Consider the following 7218-nt stretch of genomic DNA (forward strand, 5'->3'; position numbering starts at 1 on the left):
TTTATAGAGACAATTCCACACTCACAGAGCAGTTCAATATTTCCAGAGTACACAGATTAGAAATGGGTAACATCCCCTATGCAGAAAAGTCATCTTGCAAAATACAGTCAAAGGTATAAACTTTAACACTGTACTCTTTATTTTTAATAAAATGTGTTCCTATTTGTTCATTTTTCTTAGTTTTTTATTGAATTCAACAAAAAAAACACTGTCAGATTTTTTTCTACATCTGTGCACCATTGTGCAGATTTCCCTTCACTTCTTGTGTCAGCCAAACAGGAAGTGAGAGAAAGTTCTTCCAAATTAAGGAAGTTCCTTGGGAACCACCAGAACAAGCGTCCCCATTGGAAGATTTGTCTAGACTAGATTTTTCCCATCTCCCTTCAAGCCAATGATATAGATGAATGCCAAACACCCAACGCAGCATAGAGGGGCTCGGTGAAGGTGGCGGTGAAGGTGTGGAGATGACGGATGGGGTCACACACATAGAAGTAGATTTGCCCGGCCTCATGATCCAGATATACCCGGAATCGTTTACCAAAACACTATAACAGAGCTCGGTCTCATTATCGTCATGCACCACTTTATACCTTTTACCCCTCCTGACCAAAGTCCAGGACACATCATTATATCCAATCAAGGAGTAAAGCCGGCCCTGTCTATACTGTTGTAGCACATCCTGATTCTCCAGTTATTGGATCTATGGACATCTACTTCCCAGTAATGTCTCCCTGAGAAGAAGCTTCGGCTGCCTAAAACTTGATAAAAATCCATAAATCTCTCCTCGGTATATGAGCGATGCCGGTATTCTCTCAACTGGGTTGCAGTCGTCTTGTCAGAAGAGATGCATATATTAATATGAGCTGTGTCCTCATCCAATAAAATGTCTACAGCTTTCTGAATATAGACCCCCCCAATGACACCAGTGATTAGATCTGATAAACCTGTGCTGATCATATGGAAAATCACCCCCACATCCAGATCCCTTCCATCATGTCTCTCTGTGTCCTCCTCATCTCCATCCTCAGTATCACACCAGTCACCTGTGTCTGATTGCTGTAGAACAGTCAATGGATCCATCTTGGGTTGCATCTTCCTGGACAGCTCCTCCATCTTGAATTCCAAGCACTGGATCAGATCATCGATGGGGCTTAAGATCCGCTCTGCCTGCCTGGAGATCTCACGCAGGACTTTCTTCTTCAGGTCTTCCTGACGTCTCCTGAGATCTCTGAACAGGACAGTGACTCTCCCTGTTTCACCATCTGCTTTGTCTTGTACTTTCCCCTGAGTTCCTGCAGACTCTGGACTCTTTTTCTGTTTTCTCTCTTTTATTAATCAGTTTGTGAAGATAGATTGTCATGTTCCTCTTCTTTAAAAAGACTTCCTGCAGTGTCTCCACCTGGTGTCCCTGATGTTCTCCAATTATAAAGCAGGAGGCACAGAAGCAAGTAGAGTCCTCAATGCAGTAATACTCCAGGGTCTTCTTATGGACGGAGCATTTCCTGGTCTCTGGGGTGGTGGTGGGGTCACACAAGACGTGTTCTGGTGACTTGTGGTGGACTCTCAGATGGATGTCACATAGAGAAGCCTCACAATGCAGGCAGGACTTCACAGCAGGTACAGAGGTGTGGACACAGTAAGTACAGGAGACACCGGTCTTCTCTTGATCTTGTGGTGGAGACAGGAAATGCTGAGAGATGTTACTCAGAGTTATAATTGTGTACGGTGAAGGTCTCTCCTGGAACTCTCCCCTGCTGAATATCCTCCGGACTCCTTCTGTGTATCCAACACATGATCGATGCAGACCCGGCAGAAGCTGTGTCCACATTTCAAGATGACAGGATCCGAATAAATGTTCAGGAAGATGGAACAATCCAGCAGAGCTCTCATATCGGAGGACGCCATCGCTGATAGAAGACAGAGAAATCAACAAAGCTCCTTATCTCCAGAACCAATTGTTCAAGTGAGGGAGGTTCCTCCACAGAGCAAGGCTGAGAATTTGTGAGCACAAAGGAAATGCAAAGCTCATAAAACAGCTGAAAGACAACTGGAAAAAAAATCAATGATCCCAAAAAGATAAACAAAACAGTGGAAGCTCAGCCAAGATTGGTTCTCTTTGATCACCCTCCCCCCAGGCCAATTCTCACACTTACACATACCAGTAAAAAGTAGCTTTTTTTTGCTAGAACATTACTCAGAACCCCTAAATATTAGACAGTTTTTGAAAGTGGAGACGCTGGAGATTAAAATATTGGGTGTTGCAATTTTTGTAAGGTGAACTATATTTGCGCTGACATTTTTAAAACACAGTTTTTTTGGGAAAAAAGCACACTTTAATGAATTTTAGTGCACACAGACATAATAGAATGCCCAATTTTTGTGGTAAACTATAAAAGATGATGTTATGCTGAGTAAATAGATACCCAACATGTCACTTTTTACAATTGCACATGTCTGTGGAATGGAGACAAACTACAGTATCTACAAGTCCTCCACAGGCAACACTTTAACAGCCTTTCCAGGTTACCGGCTTGGAGTGACACAGGAGATCTGGTGCTAGAATGATTACGCTCACTCTGATGTTTGCACCGATACCTCACATGTGTGGTGCGATTGCCGCTGCCGTATGCTTGTGAGACTTACATGTGCGTTCGCATTTGTGCGCGAGCATGGGGAGGGTGCTCTAAATTTGTATTATTTTATAATTTATTTAAAATTTTATTTATATTTATTAATTTAATATTTTATTATGTATTTTATTTTTTTTAAATACATTGTCCCTTTACATTTTTTCTTTATCGACTTTATTGCTATCACAAGAGATGAACAATATCCCTTGTGTAGCATGGGCCGTGCCAGGTCCTCTTTATGGAGATCTCTAGGCTCTATTAGACCCCAAAGCTCTCGTTAAAATTGAATTTATATTTATTAATTTAATATTTTACTAAGTATTTTATTTTTTAAAAATACATTGTCTCTTTAAATTTTTTTCTTTGATCAACTTTATTGCTATCACAAGAGATGAATAATATCCCTTTTGATATCATAGGCCATGACAGGTCCTCTTCATGGAGATCTCTAGGCTCTATTAGACACCATATCTCTCCGCTGGCCTCCAAAGCATCTGATTAAATGGAGATTGGTTTGTCGGATGCGATATCAGCCAGCAATGGCTTGTGAACCACAAACTGAAACCGGAAGTGACACAATCCTCACCATTTCTGGTTTCCTATATGAGGGGAGGCGGGTATGGATGAACATGCCTCTCCTAAGCACACTGAATGGCGATGATCCCTGGCCCCCCCCCCGATCGCTCAGGAGAGCCCGGTAATGGTGGAAGGAAGCAGCCAGAGGAAGACCCCCATCCACGCTCTGCAAAAGTGTATAGCCGCTCGGATCACTTCTAAAAAGGTGGCCATAGATGGGTGGAAAAATTGCTCAAAAGTTCATTTGAAAGCCTCAGTCATTTGCCTTTCTAAATGTGTTTGGGCTCATATCTATTCTCAAAATGCAAAGATTTATGTCAAACCCCCCTCCCCCGAAATGCTGGAAATGCCCGGAAGGCGACGTGTGTGAAGTCACTTTTGGGTCACCTTCTCTAGCATAGCCAAGCAGCAATGTATGGCATCACAATACATTGAGTGGATCCCAGAGGAGACATTGGGGATATTTTAGAACCCTGCATGTCTCAATAAAGAGAAACTGTCACCTAAAAATCATCACATTAAGGGACTTTGAGTTCCCTATGTAATGAAAAAAAAGTTTTGTTTTTTTTTTTTAAAGTAAAAAATAAAGTTACACCCAAACACACAACATACCCACCAAACAATTTTGAGCCACACATATACACATGTACGAACATAAACGCACATATTATTATTATTATACAGTATTTATAAAGCGCCAATAGTTCGCTCAGCGCTGTACATTACAAAGGGGGACAGAACATGTGACAGAACAATACCAATACAATGCAAAACATGAGGGGATCGAGGGCCCTGCTCTTTGGACCTTACAATCTAGGAGGGAGGGGATAGTGGTACAGGAGGAGATAGCTGTGGGGGATGGAGTGGTAGGAAGAGTGGAGGAGGTCGGTCAAGTTAGCAGGGGGTAGGGTAGGCTTCCCTGAAGAGGTGGGTTTTCAGGGTGCGCCTAAAGGAGAGGAGAGTAGGTGATAATCTGATGGGTTGGGGCAGGGAGTTCCAGAGGATGGGTGACACCCTGGAGAAGTCCTGGAGGCGGGCATGGGAGGAGGAGACCAGGGAACTAGAGAGAAGGAGGTCTTGTGAGGAGCGGAGTGTGCATTCTGGGCGGTACTTGGATATTAGGTCAGTGATGTAGTTCGGGGCAGTATGGTGGACAGCTTTATACGTCAGTGTTAGGATTCTGAATTTGATCTGTTGCCAATCGGAAGCCAGTGGAGGGATTGGCAGAGGGGGGTGGCGGAAATGGAGATGTTGGAAAGGTGAATGAGTCTGGCAGCCGTATTCAGGATGGACTGAAGCGGGGATAGCCAGCGGCGAGGCAGGCCAGTGAGGAGGGAGTTGCAGTAGTCGAGTTGTGATATGATGAGGGAGTGGATGAGCTGTTTAGTGGTTTCTGGGGTTAGGAACGTGCGGATTTTGGCGATGTTGCGGAGGTGGAGTCTGCATGAGTTTGTTAAAGATTGGACTTGGGGCTGGAAGTATAGGTTGGAGTCCAGAATGACACCAAGTACTCTGGCCTGCGGGGCGGGTTTGATGGTGGCGTTGTTGGATGTGATGGAGAAGTCAATGGGGGGTGGGGTCCGGGCTGGGGGGAATACAAGAGGTTCAGTTTAAGGAAGTGGAGCGACATCCAATCTGATATGTCGCTCAGCAGGTGTGTGATTCGGGCGGAGACCGAGGGGGTGAGGTGGGGGGTTGAGAGATAGATTTGTGGCATAGAGGTGGTAGTTGAAGCCATGAGAGTGTATGAGTTGGCCAAGGGAGGAGGTGTAGATGGAGAAGAGAAGGGGCCCGAGGACAGAGCCTTGAGGGACCCCAACAGAGAGGGGGAGTGAAGGGGAGGTGGTAGCATTATAGGAAATGCTGAAGGAGTGTTGTGACAGGTAGGATGAGAGCCAGGAGAGAGCAGAATCTCTAGGGCCAAAGGAAGTGTAGTTTTTTGAGGAGGAAGGGGTGGTCGACTGTGTCGAAGGCCGCAGAGAGGTCAAGGAGTAGGAGCACTGAATAGTGGCCATTAGCTTTGGCGGTTAGAAGGTCGTTGGAGAGTTTGAGTAAGGCGATTTCGGTGGAGTGTAGGGGACGGAAGCCAGACTGTAGGGAATCGAGGAGGTTGTTGTGGTTGAGGTGAGAGCATAGGCGGGTGTAGACGAGGCGCTCAAGGAGTTTAGATGTAAAGGGGAGCAGGGAGATGGGTCTGAGGTTGTTCGGGTCATTGGGGTCCTGGGAGGGCTTTTTAAGTATGGGGTTGATGTGTGCATGTTTCAGAGGGGAGGGGAAAGTGCCTGAGGAGAGGGAGAGATTGAAGATGTGGGTGACGGAGCGTAGGATGGAGGGGGAGGGAGGTCGTAGGAGTTGTGAGGGGATAGGGTCGAGGGGGCAGGTGGTGAGGCGGGCATCAGAGAGGATCTTGGAGACTTCCTCGATGGTGGTAAGGTCAAAGGTGTGGAGTGTTGGGGGAGCTTCAGTATGAGGAATGTAGGGTGAGGTGGAAGTGGAGGTCAGAGCAGTGGTGGGGCCGTGGGAGAGGGGTGATGAGGGGGTGGCTGAGGGAGGGGGAACGGGGTTGGAGGGAGTTTGAGCAGTGACGAAGTCCCTGCGGGTTATGTCGAGGGGGAGGGGGGATGAGGGGACAGGTTGAGAGGGCGTGTGAGTTGCGGCGATGTCCTTGCGAATTGTGTCAATCTTGCTTTTGAAGTGATTGGCAATCTCAAGGGCGGTGAGTGAGGTGCTGGGTGTGGAGAGAGTAGAGAGTTGAAGGTGGAGAAGAGTCGGCGAGGATTGGAGGAGAGGGTCTTGATGAGGGTCAGGAAGTAGGCTTGTTTGGCTGCGTGGAGGGAGGTGGTGTAGGTGCGGAAGGCAGATTTATAGCGGGTGAAGGCTTGTTGGGATTTGGTTTTGCGCCATAGTCGCTCCAGGGCACGACTGTGTCGTTTGAGGGTTTTGGTGTGATCAGTCTGCCAGGGCTGGAGTGGTCGGGGTCTGATGTTGCGTGTGGTTAAAGGCGCTAGTGAGTCAAGGGCTGTTAACAGCGCGTTGTTGTACTCCGTAGGAGAGTTCAGCAGGGGAGGTAGAGTCAGTGCGCAGGATCCAGGTTTTCGTGATCGCTAGGAGGTTGAGGGAGTGGGAAACAAAGAGGTCGTGGATGGTGGCAAGCTTGTTGCACACCGATCGGGCGTTCAGGAGTGCACATGAAAACAGGGGGGGGGAGATTTTAGGGAGCAGGGGGACAGATACTAAGTTGCGGGGGTTGCGGTAGGACGTGGAGGCAGGAGGGTGTTGTGCAGGTGAGGGAGGTGGTGGAGGGCCAGGATTCGGGGAGATGTCCCCCGCGGCTAGGAGGAGGAGAAGGGTGAGAAAGGTGGCATGGGAGTGGGATGTGCAGGAGAAACTACTAGTGGAGTTGTTTGTGTCAGTGTGAGAGTGGAGTAATAGGAGGAGGTGGTGGGTGCCTACATATCAGGGCGCCTACACGTGAACATCGATTGTGATACACGTTACATTCACCGTGCACACTGTAGTGACAGCAATAATTCTAGCGCCAGACCTACTCCATAACGTTAAGCAGATTGGGACTTAGACCCCACGCCCTGAAGAACCCCGAGCTGTGGGTTGCTAGAGACTCTGCCAGGCGGTGCATGACAGATATCCCCCAAATGTCAGGACGGTACAGATATCCCCCAAATGTCAGGATGGTACAGATATCCCCCAAATGTCAGAACGGTACAGATATCCCCCAAATGTCAGGAGGGTACAGATATCCCCCAAATGTCAGAACGGTACAGATATCCCCCAAATGTCAGAACGGTACAGATATCCCCCAAATGTCAGAACGGTACAGATATCCCCCAAATGTCAGAACGGTACAGATATCCCCCAAATGTCAGGACGGTACAAATATCCCCCAAATGTCAGGACGGTACAGATATCCCCCAAATGTCAGGACGGTACAGATATCCCCCAAATGTCAGCACGGTACAGATATCCCCCAAATGTCAGGACGGTACAGATATCC

At 47.5% G+C, this 7218-nt stretch overlaps 1 pseudogene; it reads right to left on the reverse strand.

The window, feature by feature from the left end:
* Positions 1 to 383: 383 nt before the first annotated feature.
* Positions 384 to 1905, reverse strand: LOC149461875 (E3 ubiquitin/ISG15 ligase TRIM25-like; annotated as a pseudogene).
* Between the last annotated feature and the right edge of the window lie 5313 nt (positions 1906 to 7218).

This window comes from Staurois parvus, unplaced genomic scaffold, assembly GCF_062004578.1.
Source record: "Staurois parvus isolate SC_StPar_1 unplaced genomic scaffold, SC_StPar_1.0 ptg000191l, whole genome shotgun sequence".
NCBI lineage: Eukaryota > Metazoa > Chordata > Amphibia > Anura > Ranidae > Staurois > Staurois parvus.